Raw genomic sequence first — 14,057 nt, 5'->3', positions numbered from 1 at the left:
GAGATGGCAAGGCACCACTGTGGGCTCTCCGTATTCAGCATATGCTAGAGGAGTACTGATATGGATAGCACTGACTGTCCCGGTCCGGATACTTCAGACGGTGAAAGATAAGGCGGGCGGGATGGTCATAATACAGGGCTTCTTGGAGAACAGGGAACTGTACATCATCAACACTTATGTCCCCAACCACGATACAGCAGCTTATTTCCACACATTATACCCCCAAATAAGCTGACACAGAAAAAGTACACTCATTTTGGGAGGGTATTTGAAAGGCATGGTCTAGTAAAATTTTTTATTGTCCCTACGGGTCAGCCATGTTTTTTTAAGCCTAAGTGGCTCGATTTTAGAAAACTTTCATATGGACCTTACCCGAGTTTTCGTCCATTAAACGCACGCGAAAACAAGCACCAGGGAGCCGCCATTTTCTGATAATCCTATCTTTTCCCCCATCGCCCTGGCTGACCTGCTTTTGCGGCACTAAATCAATTCCCCCGCCCCTGAGCCTGTCATCAGCAGACTCGTACCGCCCATTTCCCAACGCCAAAGCACGTCTCGTGTCAACATTCGCTGCGCTTCAGCTAATGACGTGTCGCCATGGAAATGGCAGGACGCCTCTTTCCTCAATAAGTATAAACAGACAGTTTTACAACACACAGCAGCAGATTTTCGATTCCATTCCTCTCTCTGTGTTACTTTGAGTATTCTGTGACTCGTTTCAGTGCTCTGGACAGCTACCTTCGCCGCTTGTAGCCCGTGTGAACAGATACCAGTACCACCGCTATAAATCATTTTAGTTTGTTTAACACACAATGGCTACAATAATGCCCTACATGTACGAGCCCGAGTATACTGAGGAGGAACTACTGGAAAGGGAAGCACGCGAAAACGATGGGGATTCGGACGGCAGTTGGCAGGACGAATCAACAGATGAAGAGCCTGGGCCTAGTCGAATGGACGGCGTCTCCACCTGGTGCACATGCAATCGGTGCGAGCTAATGCCGACCGAGGAGGAGAACTGCTGCTGCCGAGAAAACTCGGGATGCCTGGCCTACATTTCGGAAGGCGAGCCACGACCGCAATGCATCACCGAGCTGCCAGACTTCAGGGCAGCCTGCCTCACTAATAATGATGGTGCTTATGCACGAACTTCGCGCAACTGTTCGTCCTCGTAATCCGAGTAACGAGTAAGTATACTCTGCTTGTCATGCCACTCCTATTTCATGTTCTTCTACTATATCCAAAATTACATCTATATATCATTGTAACGCATGTAAGTCGTTCAATAGTGTGCATTGTCTAGATAGCATTTGGCCGTGCAGAAAGCCATTAGTTAAAAGAATTGTCATTGACAACAAACGTTTATTAAACTTATCTTGGTCATTTAAAAACAGTTTGTTTCATTCCTTTTCACAGGTGGTACATGCTGGTGGCCTATCGTTCCTTTACATGGTGGCTCCACGGGAGGCTTGGGCACCGCGTTCGAAGAGTGATACCCGCCTGTGCCGTTCGTGCCATTAGAGAAACGTTCCCGAGTGACAGCGGTCAGTGCAGGGGATTTTCTCTCGCTGTGCTGCAACCTGAACTGTACAATGTTTAAAGTCTTGTATTTTTGTGTCATCAAAATAAGATACAAAATAAAACACCACATATATTTTAACAACGGTTGTTTCGATTTTTAAATGAATCAAGTGTGTCTCCATTCAAGGATGGACGTCAGACATCTGTGCTCTGAATGGGTGAAGGTCTGGTCGCTGTGAAGCAGGGTGGTCACTATCTATCTAAGCTAACATAACATATTCTCGATAATGCCTGCACTAAATAACACTTGTTCAAATTCTTTCAGTGGGTTATGTCTCTATAAAAGTCACACATATGTCTATACTAACAATTACCATTGGATTATACAGGCCTTGGGTCTTGACCACTATAATACACCGGTTGAAGTGTGGGTCTGTGCTCACAAGAATCTCCGGTATGTGGCATTTGTTATTGATAAGCAACAATATACTATCGTTGATTTAAAGACGATATACTATATATTGATATAAAGGCGGTTCGCGCCGGTGGATGCGCGCTGGCATGGGGGGCTGTCAGGGGCGCGAAAGGCCAAGATGCCAAACTACATGTATACTTCAAAAGGTGTCCCACGCCAAGGAGCCATCGGTCACATGGCCTCCTCAGACCCCGTGTCTCCAGCCAGGCCTCCCCTTGAAGCAGGCCACCCCCCTGCAATCCACATAAGTGTGTCTCCATTCAGCAGTCTTCCTGTGCCTTATCTGCAGGCCCCAGGCCCATCCATCCCACCCCCCTGTATCAAAGGCGGTTTGCGCCGGTGGATGCGCGCTGGCATGGGGGGCTGTCAGGGGCGCGAAAGGCCAAGGTGCCAAACTACATGTACACTTCAAAAGGTGTCCCACGCCAAGGGGCCATCGGTCACATAGCCTCCTCAGACCCCGTGTCTCCAGCCAGGCCTCCCCTTGAAGCAGGCCGCCCCCCTGCAATCCACATAAGTGTGTCTCCATTCAGCAGTCTTCCTGTGCCTTATCTGTGCGCCCCAGGCCCATCCATCCCACCCCCCTGTATCAAAGGCGGTTCGCGCTGGTGGATGCGCGCTGGCATGGGGGGCTGTCAGGGGCGCAAAAGGCCAAGGTGCCAAACTACATGTACACTTCAAAAGGTGTCCCACGCCATCGGTCACATGGCCTCCTCAGACCACGTGTCTCCAGCCAGGCCTCCCCTTGAAGCAGGCCGCCCCTCTGCAATCCACATAAGTGTGTCTCCATTCAGCAGTCTTCCTGTGCCTTATCTGCACGCCCCAGGCCAATCCATCCCACCCCCCTGTATCAAAGGGGGTTTGCGCCAGTGGATGCGCGTTGTCAGGGGCGCGAAAGGCCAAGGTGCCAAACTACATGTACACTTCAAAAGGTGTCCCACGCCAAGGGGCCATCGGTCACATGGCCTCCTCAGACCCCGTGTCTCCAGCCAGGCCTCCCCTTGAAGCAGGCCGCCCCCCTGCAATCCACATAAGTGTGTCACCATTCAGCAGTCTTCCTGTGCTTTATCTGCAGGCCCCAGGCCCATCCATCCCACCCCCCTGTATCAAAGGCGGTTTGCGCCGGTGGATGCGCGCTGGCATGGGGGGCTGTCAGGGGCGCGAAAGGCCAAGGTGCCAAACTACATGCACACTTCAAAAGGTGTCCCACACCAAGGGGCCATCGGTCACATAGCCTCCTCAGACCCCGTGTCTCCAGCAGGCCTCCCCTTGAAGCAGGCCGCCCCCCTGCAATCCACATAAGTGTGTCTCCATTCAGCAGTCTTCCTGTGCCTTATCTGTACGCCCCAGGCCCATCCATCCCACCCCCCTGTATCAAAGGCGGTTCGCGCTGGTGGATGCGCGCTGGCATGGGGGGCTGTCAGGGGCGCAAAAGGCCAAGGTGCCGAACTACATGTACACTTCAAAAGGTGTCCCACGCCATCGGTCACATGGCCTCCTCAGACCCCGTGTCTCCAGCCAGGCCTCCCCTTGAAGCAGGCCGCCCTTCTGCAATCCACATAAGTGTGTCTCCATTCAGCAGTCTTCCTGTGCCTTATCTGCACGCTCCAGGCCCATCCATCCCACCCCCCTGTATCAAAGGGGGTTTGCGCCAGTGGATGCGTGTTGTCAGGGGCGCGAAAGGCCAAGGTGCCAAACTACATGTACACTTCAAAAGGTGTCCCACGCCAAGGGGCCATCGGTCACATGGCCTCCTCAGACCCCGTGTCTCCAGCCAGGCCTCCCCTTGAAGCAGGCCACCCCCCTGCAATCCACATAAGTGTGTCACCATTCAGCAGTCTTCCTGTGCCTTATCTGCAGGCCCCAGGCCCATCCATCCCACCCCCCTGTATCAAAGGCGGTTCGCGCCAGTGGATGCACGCTGTCAGGGGCGCGAAAGGCCAAGGTGCCAAACTACATGTACACTTCAAAAGGTGTCCCACGCCAAGGGGCCATCGGTCACATGGCCTCCTCAGACCCCGTGTCTCCAGCCAGGCCTCCCCTTCAAGCAGGCCGCCCCCCCCTAAGACCACGACATACATACGTCATTCATTCACAAACACACCCCTGTTTCTAATACTTTATAAACCACTTGATATGTCTCATGAGAACATCTTTGTGCTTTGCAAGTCAACTCCTGAACGTGTTACCTGGCAACCACTGAGATCTACGCTAATCTGCACGTCGTCGTGCTATCCGTGAACTTCTGTGACCGCTTAGAGCAAACCCATCAGTGTGCTACCTGTGGCCACCTACCTATTCTCCTGCAACATACTGCTCTGCTTGCTGAATCCAACTGTTTGTTGGTCAAGGTAAGGCCATGTATCCTAGTCATATTTCGCAGAGTTTTACATTTCTATCTATTTGCGAGTTGAGTATACAATAGTGCTAGGTTCATTGGTCTCATTGCTATTGACTTGAGTTTCCATTGCTATGCTATGCTATTTATTTTCATCTGTGTCTATAGTCATCGAATTGCACCCTTCGGTGGTCCAGTCTATAATCTAAGCATGTTTCCTTCTCGTGCAATACAGAACATCCAAGGGATGAGTCACATGTTCAGTTTTTAGTCACATCATTTATACATTTCTGCAACTTATGCAAATACTAAGCCGCACATAATGAACTGGTATAGTTCCTGCGACCAAAACAAACCTTGCATTGATCATTGTATGATTCATTTACTTTTGTATCAAATCTTTATTCTTGAAGATTGTATAATAATGTCGATATTTACTTTTCAGATTTATCAACAATGCCTGCCTGTTCGATTAGCGGTTGCCCTTCGAAGACCCATGCGAAATCTGAAGGCACTAAAATGCATGTATTACCGAAAACTGTTGATCGAATAAGAGAATGGGTCAGACATTGCGGATATCCACTGGATGAGCTGGAAAGTAGAGTCCAACAAGTTTTACAGGACAAAAGGGGTGATCGATACCGCATCTGCAGCCGGCACTTTTCCTTGGACATGTACACAACATCTTGGGTAACAAAGAAGAATAAACGGCGAACGACACGGAAATTGCTCGAAAACGCTATTCCCACTCTATTCGTCCACATTCCGCCACCGGTGAGTCAAGTGTCCGGATTTAGCTTTAGGCCTTGCGGTAGTGTGTAGGTATCCGAACAGATTAATTGATATTGTAGGTGTTCTATCCCTTGTAATAATTTCGATATTGATATGAGTTATAGTTTTTTGAATAATGACATTTACCTATATATTCTTTTTCGATTTCATAACCCACAAACGCAATGTATATATATATGGGAACAGGAAACTGTGCTGTATTGAGCATTTTACAAGTATTCTGTCGCCTTACATGGCTATTTTTAATATTGGCATTTCATTATCAATCATTAATTTACCTTTACAACTTCTTGACTATCCCTTGAATCTGAAGCAAGAACATTCTACATCCTTGACGTGGTCGCAGTTATCAACCACTTCTAGCGCGTATCAGGTAATCTTACTAGGCTAATCCACTACAGACTTGTTTTATGCATGTCAAGTAATATTTTTATTTTTTTCGTGTAGTCATTTTACCGAATGTTTGGTTAGTGCTTCCCAATTGATATACACCTTAGTTATCGTCCACTGGTGTTTGTTTTCAGTTATGATTAGTGTTATCCATACTAATGCAAGTACTGTCTTTCAGGGAGATGCTGAAGCGTCCGCCACATCTACAACATTTCTAGATGTTCTTCAACAGCAGGAGGTATGGATACTGACAGCTCCATCGAGCATCATCATCAGAGCTGGAATTCTTGTCGTTTGATTGTTCTACACAATGTTTCATTCGTGGTTAGCCGTTGATATGTACCTGTGCTGTCGACCCCAGGTGTGTGTTATGTTTTCACTATTGTAATCCTCACTAATGCAAGTACTATGTTTCAGGCAGTTGATGGAGCGTCAACCCCTGCACTTGATGCAGAGCCTGACATTCAAGTAAATCCCGGGGAAGTGGAAGCGGGACCATGCGTATACGAATCGGCGCAACAGCTTTCGGAAGTGCGCACTACATTTGCAACATCCATAGATATTCTTCAGCAGCACGAGGTATGGATAATGACAGCTCCATCATGCATGCTCATATAACGTGATTCCATTTGCTATACTTTCTTCCCTATTAACGCAAGTGCTGTGTTTCAGGGAGACAACAAAGCTTCCACTACAATCACAACATCCAATTTAGATGATGCAGATGTAAATAAATCGGAGAAATAAGTCGATGAAATGTGATCATATTTAGATTTTCCTTGATTCTTTTGGACAATGCATAATTTGTGGTTATCTCTTTATATGTACCTGTGCGTTTGACCCCAAGTGTGTGTTATGTTTCCAATATTGAAAACCATACTAATCCAAGTACTGTGTTTCAGGGAGACGACGGAGCTTCCACCACAATCACAACATCTCATTTAGATGATGCAGATGTAAAGGAATCGTTGAAATAAGTCGATGAAATGTGATCATATTTGGATTTTCCTTGATTCTTTTGGACAATGCATCATTTGTGGTTATCTCTTTATATGTACCTGTGCCGTCGACCCCAAGTGTGTGTTGTGTTTCCAATATTGAAAAGCATACTAATGCAAGTACTGTGTTTCAGGGAGATGCGGATGCCTCCTCTCCAATACAACCATTCATGGCAGTCCATGCAGAGCCAGAGGTATGGATACTGACAGTTCCATCGAAATAGATCATCACTGGTTGAATACTTGTCGTTTGATTGTTGCACACAATGTTTAAATCGTGTTTGGCTATTGAGATGTACCTGTGTGTTCGTCCTCACGTGTGTTTTATGCTAACAATATTTTGATACATAGTAATGAAAGTACTATGTTTCAGGGAGACGATGAAGCCTCATTCCGTGCTGTCTATGCGGATACAGAAAATATAGTCGTTGCAGCGCAAGAGGAAGGGAGGACATGCGGAAACGAATCGGAGCTACAGCGTGCAGATGTTGAAGGTCGAGTCAAAAAAGTTGCAAAGAAAAAAAACCCAAAAAAAAGGTTAGTTACAAACAGTTCATAACTTTAAAAAAATGTTTGTGCTGGGGAATATTTTATGTTTTTTTCCAGTCAATTCTACTACACTCCATCTTGTGTTTAAACTGAACATCCCTTTTCCAATCTCTCCTCCAGTTACCCGTGGGTGTCAGAACTATACACACACAGACAGTGAAGCGAATGAGAGATGTGGCTTGCCAGACCGTGTACACTATGGAGGAACTATTAATTGAGGAGAGGCGTGTTCAGGCTCGAGATGCTCATGTCCAATGGCCAGAACATGAATTAACTGTGTTTGGAGACTACAGCAAAGTTGCATTGGACCATAGCTACAGTGCGACCGCACCACCACAAGAAGATGTTATTGAATGTATTGAAGATAGCTCTGAAGTAGTTGCAGATCAATTTACACAATCTGCACCCGCCAAAAATTTGCCACCAAAAAACCTGTCGACATTGTTGTGTTCTCCCATCAATGTTGAAGTAATAGATGTCGAAATGACAGAGAATGAACCAGCCGCAGCATCCATAGACGCATCAGAACTTGATATCAGCGATATTACTTTCCAATGTGTTAAAATCTCCACAACGTCACAGGCCGAAACAACGTTGACGCAGGATGACAGTCTAATGAAAGAGCAAAACAAAAGATGGGTAAACCTCTACTTCGCTGACAAAGAGGAAGTAACAAATGTAGTGAACAGAGAGTGTGTCAGCGGAAACAAAATTCAAGTTAAAGTGGTGACCGGCAATGGGTTGGGGAGAGAGGGGGCCCCCGAAATTCGGAATCACAGATCAGACCATATAAACCAAACAATAATTGAAAAACATGAATATTTTATTTAAATTCCATTTGTTAAAACATACATATTAAATTTTAAATTTTGTTACGAGCTCATCTCTAAATAGCAGCAGATTGTTGTAGAATAAAGTGCATAGTGAAACAAAGTGCCAATATAAAACCAGACTGAAAATTCAGTCAGTATTAACTTCATGTTGCCAAGCTGTCTGAACCTCAAGTCGGCTGAAGGGGGTCACCCGGCTGGTGGTCAGAGGCTATGGCCGCATTTAACAATATAGAGAAAACCCCAAAAATATGTGGACAAGGCAATGGTAGTTCCTAATTAGAAAAAGGGGTGCCATACGTCGACTACTGTACTGTCATGACCTACTATATACACTAGGTCTGACATATACACAGGAAGTAGTTTCGATGGTGCGGAGCATCTAGGCTGTTTCACGGTTGATGCCCATCTTCTTCAGGACGGCGCACTCCCGTTGGAATATTTGCCACTTGAAGGTTTTAATGTAGCAATAAGGCAATAATACACACAGGAATACAGAATTATGCAAAATGAATCCATAATTTTACCAATATCTCAATTTTGAAACTGGCCACTTGTTCCCGAATGTACATCCTGGGAAATGTGTATGGACCTGTAGGGCAAGTTCTCAGTCAAGTAGAACTAAATTGGGAACGGATCACAAGCATAGGAGTTCAATCGCACAATTATGTCACGGTCGACCAGTCACAATAAGGCATCTGAAAAGATCTGTCCTACTGGAGTCTAGTGTTGTTCACCGCGTTATGATTCGTGCGCAGATAGCGTCAGTCTGTGCGCGAACCATCCCGCCTTCATTGAATCCTCAATAGCTCTAATGAAAGAGAGCAAATACATTGTATTCGACAGTTGTTTGATGGAAATTATAAGTATGCTGAAATGTGTGCATTCCATTAGAGGGAAAGTATGTGGGAAGCCATTGATTAATGTGACTCGTCAAATAAAAGGCAGTAACGTCAAAATTAATGCAGCCTGTAGATTAAATCATAGGTTCTCATGGTCTGCACAACCGATGCTGGGGAAACTGCCAGCAGGCAATCTACTGTGTGCAGCTGCATCACTTTTTAGTGGCTCCAGTTTTAGGAAGTTAGAGGCTTTCTTTCAGTTTGTGGGACTCCATTTCCTTTCTAAAGCGCTGTACTACATATACCAACGTGATTATCTATTTCCGGCCATTAGTGATGCTTGGAAAATTGAACAATTGTCTCTAGCAAGTACATTCGAAGGCAAACGATTCAGGCTAGCCGGCAATGGACAGTGCGACAGCCCTGAATTTTCTGCCAAGTACTGCACCTACCACTTTCAGGACATGGATAGTAAGAAAATTGTGAGTTCGGTGGTCGTGCAGGTAACACAATGTACATCGTCAGTGGCCATGGAGAAACTAGGATTTATAAAATCAGTGGAATATCTACAATCAAGGGGAATGCACATCGACCTCATAGCCACGGATAGACACGTTTCAATTGCCAAGACAATGAGAGAGCAGTTCCCACATATTAAACATCAATTTGACTTATGGCATCTTGCTAAATAATAAGAAAATCTCGGCTGCAGGGAAAAAAAAAGGTTTTGAAAGTATTTTGCATTGGTCACATTCTATCACCAACCATCTTTGGTGGAGCTCAAAAACTTGTGAGGGGTCAGTGGAAATACTACTTGAAAAATGGGGGTCACTGATGCACCACTGTACCAACGTTACCGCTGGACAGCAAGTGAACATTCCCACCAATGTGAACATGGCCCTTTGTCCCCAGAGGAGGCACGGAAGAAGAAGTGGTTGATTCCATCTTCACCGACACACAAAGCCATTGAGAAGATTGTTTTCGACAAAACTCTATCAAGAGATTTGAGAGGACTGACAGAATTCTGTCACACAGGAGATTTGGAGGTGTTCCACAATATGTGCCTAAAGTACAGGCCAAAGCGCTTGCATTTTAGCTTTCGGGGCATGAAACATCGCACTCTACTAGCGGTCTTGGCCCATAACAGCAATGTCGGACGTGAACAATCTAGGACTAGGGGTAAAGTAAGGATGCCTCGCTACACTAAGGTGTTTTCAAAACGAAGTAAGCAATGGGTGATCAAACCAGTCTATGATGAAATGCAGTTTGACTTTGTGAAAGGCCTTACTGTTGCTGTGTTAGAGAAGCACATATATGGAATTTTTGACGTTTCTGTGCAGAGCAGCGATCCATTGCCACCGAACATTGGGACTGTGCCATGCCCACCCGAAGCACAGCTGATTGTGAAGTACAAATCCCGGTTTAAATAATTGCAATACAATTGTCTTTTTGTAAATAAATGTTATTGTACAGTGTACCTGTAAACCTAACCCCTACCTTCACCATCATGGGTGGCGAACAAGCTGGGTGTCATCTTTGAATTCTCTCTATTCACCTCACATATGTGTATGTATATATTTTTCTCATGTCTCATCTCATGTAAATGTAAATGCTGCGCACTGTTAATGGAGGGGAGGCTTGCATATTGCAAATAATAAAACAAAAAAACAAACAATAAATCTCACTTTTAACTCAACTCCTGTGGTACTTTATACTTTCCCTGACCTTCCGCAAAACATTAAATGTCTCAATTTGGGCTGCAAAGCTCGCAGACAACGGGGACAAAATTGGGGCACTTAGAATGCGCCAGCCAAGCGGGCCGTGGCATTTGGGAGAGAAGCCAGTTCGCATTTGCACATTGAGGCGCACTACATAGACGGATTCTAAACTTCAAGTTCTCACAGATGCCTATACTACGTGATGTTGCTTTTAAAGAATGCGAAGGACAGTGCCCAGATGAGGCCCACAAGTCGCACTGGAAGTATAAGGGTCTATTGTTTTTTGACCTTGAGACAGGGACCATGCCGAAAGAACTACATTGGAGGGAGTGCGCAATAACGTAAGAGACGATATGGCAGAAAATTCAGAAACTAGACCGAGTTTCATTTTAGTTCAGTATACGAAAAATCGTTGTCAAGAGCACGGTCCGTTTTACAGACTGCATTAGGAAGAGACACAATGGAAATTTCAAATATAATGTAAGTAAATCTTTACACGCTTTTATACCGCAATGAAGATTTAATGAATGGATGCATGAATAAATGACTGAATGAAGAGCTAGGAAAAGCAAGTAAAACGTGTTTGTAGTGGGCACATGGGCATGCAGGTCCACTGGTCTCACCGATCTCGGTCCTTGGCCCAGCCACTTTTCCCTGCACTGCCTACTTGCACTACGGGACTGTCTCTGTATCCTTCAGCCCCTTCTCCCGGCATTTACCTTGCACTTGCCACCAGCTGGTCCTATTATTGAATTTGTATTCAACTAACCATGTACAGCCCTTCCCCATGCGTGATCAGAAAGACACCTGGCCTAGTAGGATCGTTGTCTGTCTGCCCTTGTTCCCCACCTGCCTCGTCACGCCTAGAAACACTTGAGTATAGGCGCGTTACAAATGCCATATCATATATCATATCATTCCTCACGCATGTAGACTAACTGTCGTTTATCATTGTGTGTTGGCCTCGATTTATCTCGTTCCTTTTCGCATTGATTTTAGAGACGAACATACTCCATTGAACTATCCTTAAATAAATGAAATGAGTAATATTAATGAAGTTCGGCTAGCGAGACTAATTATAATTTTTTTGTTTTCATAACAGGTCTTTGATCCCATTCTGCCACTGCCATCCTAGCCCTACTCAAGCCACCTTCAGTAAAAATGAAGCATGGTGCACAGAGATACAATCCGCCCTATCCAATAAATTGATCAATATCAGAGAAGGTATTGAGGTTAAAAAACTCAGTCTTTCGACTCAGTTGTCAGAGAACAGCCCCCAGACCCCTATTAGTAATCCAGTGGAGCAAGCTGCGTTTTGTTTCCAACCTATTTCAGAGCAAGACTTGTCTAAGATAATTTCCAATCTAAAATCTACAAGTTGTAAAGGGGATCCCTGCTCCTCGATCATAATCAAAGAGTGTTCTCCGGTCCTCATTCCAGCCCTAACTAAGTTCGTCAATGCATCCTTAGCAGCTAATAAAGTCCCGGATAACATTAAAAAAGCTTGGATTACTCCACTGCTAAAAAAAAACAACCTTTGCCCTCTCACCGCCTCCAACTACAGGCCTATTACAAACACCCCATTCCTGTTAAAAATCTTGGATAGGGTGGCCTATAACCAAATTGCTAGCTATCTGGAACAAAATGAAATCTATCACAAATTTCAATCAGGGTTCCGTTTGAATCACGGAACAGAAACAGCTCTATTGGCACTCAAGTCTCATCTTTCACAGAGAATGGACGGGGGTCACATTTCCCTTCTCATGATATTAGATCTGTCGGCTGCCTTTGACCTGGTGGACCATAACATTCTGTCCACCAGGCTAAGACAGAATGCCAATTTCTCGGATGAAGCAGTTAATTGGGTTATATCTTTTCTGAAGAATAGGCTAAACAGAGTGGCCAGCGACATTGCAGATCAGAACCAAACATACTTATGTATGGGGTCCCTCAAGGGGCTTGCATGTCGCCCTGCTTCTACAATATATTTATGATTCCCTTCTTCCAGATGCTCCAGAACGAGGGGATTGTATTTGCAAATTATGCAGATGACACTCAATGTGTCATCCCCATATCTGGTTCCCTTGTTGAAGATGAGGCAAGAATTAACAATATTTATAAGAAAATTCAGGATTGGATGGTACTCAATGGCCTAGCATTGAATAGCGCTAAAACCAAGCTTCTAATCATTGGCTCAGAGGCCAAATTAGACAAACTAGGGCCCAGCTATAAATCGCTCATCATTGATGATTGCCGCATTGAGGTCATGAGCAAGGTGAAAACCTTAGGAATTTACTTGGACAAAAACCTTAGCATGCACACCCAAGTGAATAACCTGGTCTCCTCTGCTTCCTATTTTCTCAAATTGTTTCGATGTTTGAGACCTTTTATATCGAAAGCCAACGCAGAAACATTGGCAAGGGCCATAATCAGCTCTAAGATCGACTACTGCTGCAGCCTTCTCATAGGGCTACCGGTATCTGACATCCACCGGTTGCAAGTCATTCAGAATGGAGCAGTTAGGGTAGTGAAAGGCCTAGCAAGAAGAGACCATGTGTCGGAGGCCCGGCGAAGCCTCCATTGGCTGCCGGTTAAGGCTAGAATTATGTTTAGATTGCTTCTTATCACCCAGAAATGCATACATGGAGTTATGCCATTTTATCTAAAAGAACTAGTTTCAGTAAAAAATAACACCCGTACCCTTCGCTCTGATGAAACAAACATGTTGGCCATCCCACGGGTAAAAACCAAAAAATCCAGAGATTCAGCGTTCTTCTCAGCAGCTCCCCTTAATTGGAATTCACTGTCTGTTACTATGAGGAACACCACCTCGATAGAAATCTTTAAAAAAGGGCTTAAAAATGCTCTTTTCTCATAGGTTAGATTCGCCTCATGATCACTGGCCCTGCTTATGAACCCTATGGTGTCTAACTGGGTTCTTCTCTCCTGTTCGTCTTTTGTGTGTCTGTTTTTCTCTGTGAATTTTTCGTTTTGAAGCGCCCTTAAGCTTTCGGGTACCTGGTGCGCTATATAAATGTTAAACATAAACATAAACATCTGTTTGAGACACCGGCGGATGGATTCTTCAGCAGACACCTGCAGCTTTGTGTCAACCACTGGAGCACGATCACCATATTATGGGACGATCGCCAAGGGCCCACATGCCCTTACGCTGTACTAGTGGCTAGAAGCAACATATCAACCTTTACGTTGGACTAGTGCCTAGTTGATGGAACAGCCTTGCGGTTCACCGTGCTTCCAAAGTGATTCTTTTTACGAAAATGAACACCCTGTGTACCATAAAGGAACAGCGCGTGACTCAAGATGAAACGGAACAGTTATTGCGGATACAGATAAAAGAAAATAAATGGCTTTCGGAGTTCATATGGCAATTGCTGAATATTCTCTAAACATTTAATGTCAAATAAATGTACTTTACCAAATGTACCGTGTTGCTGTTTCATTTTAAAGTACAGTTTCATATTCCGAATTGTGGCGCGCTGTGTTGTGAGTTGATCTGTGTTGGTTTCCGGGTTCTGTGTGGAGTCGCGCAGAAGACGACTGGGCGCGTTTGCCTACGCAGCACAGTAACGTCACGGAGAGA

This window comes from Ambystoma mexicanum, chromosome 2p, assembly GCF_040938575.1.
Source record: "Ambystoma mexicanum isolate Mex_15411 chromosome 2p, UKY_AmexF1_1, whole genome shotgun sequence".
In the NCBI taxonomy this organism is placed as follows: domain Eukaryota; kingdom Metazoa; phylum Chordata; class Amphibia; order Caudata; family Ambystomatidae; genus Ambystoma; species Ambystoma mexicanum.
Note: the sequence above shows the minus strand (reverse complement) of the source record.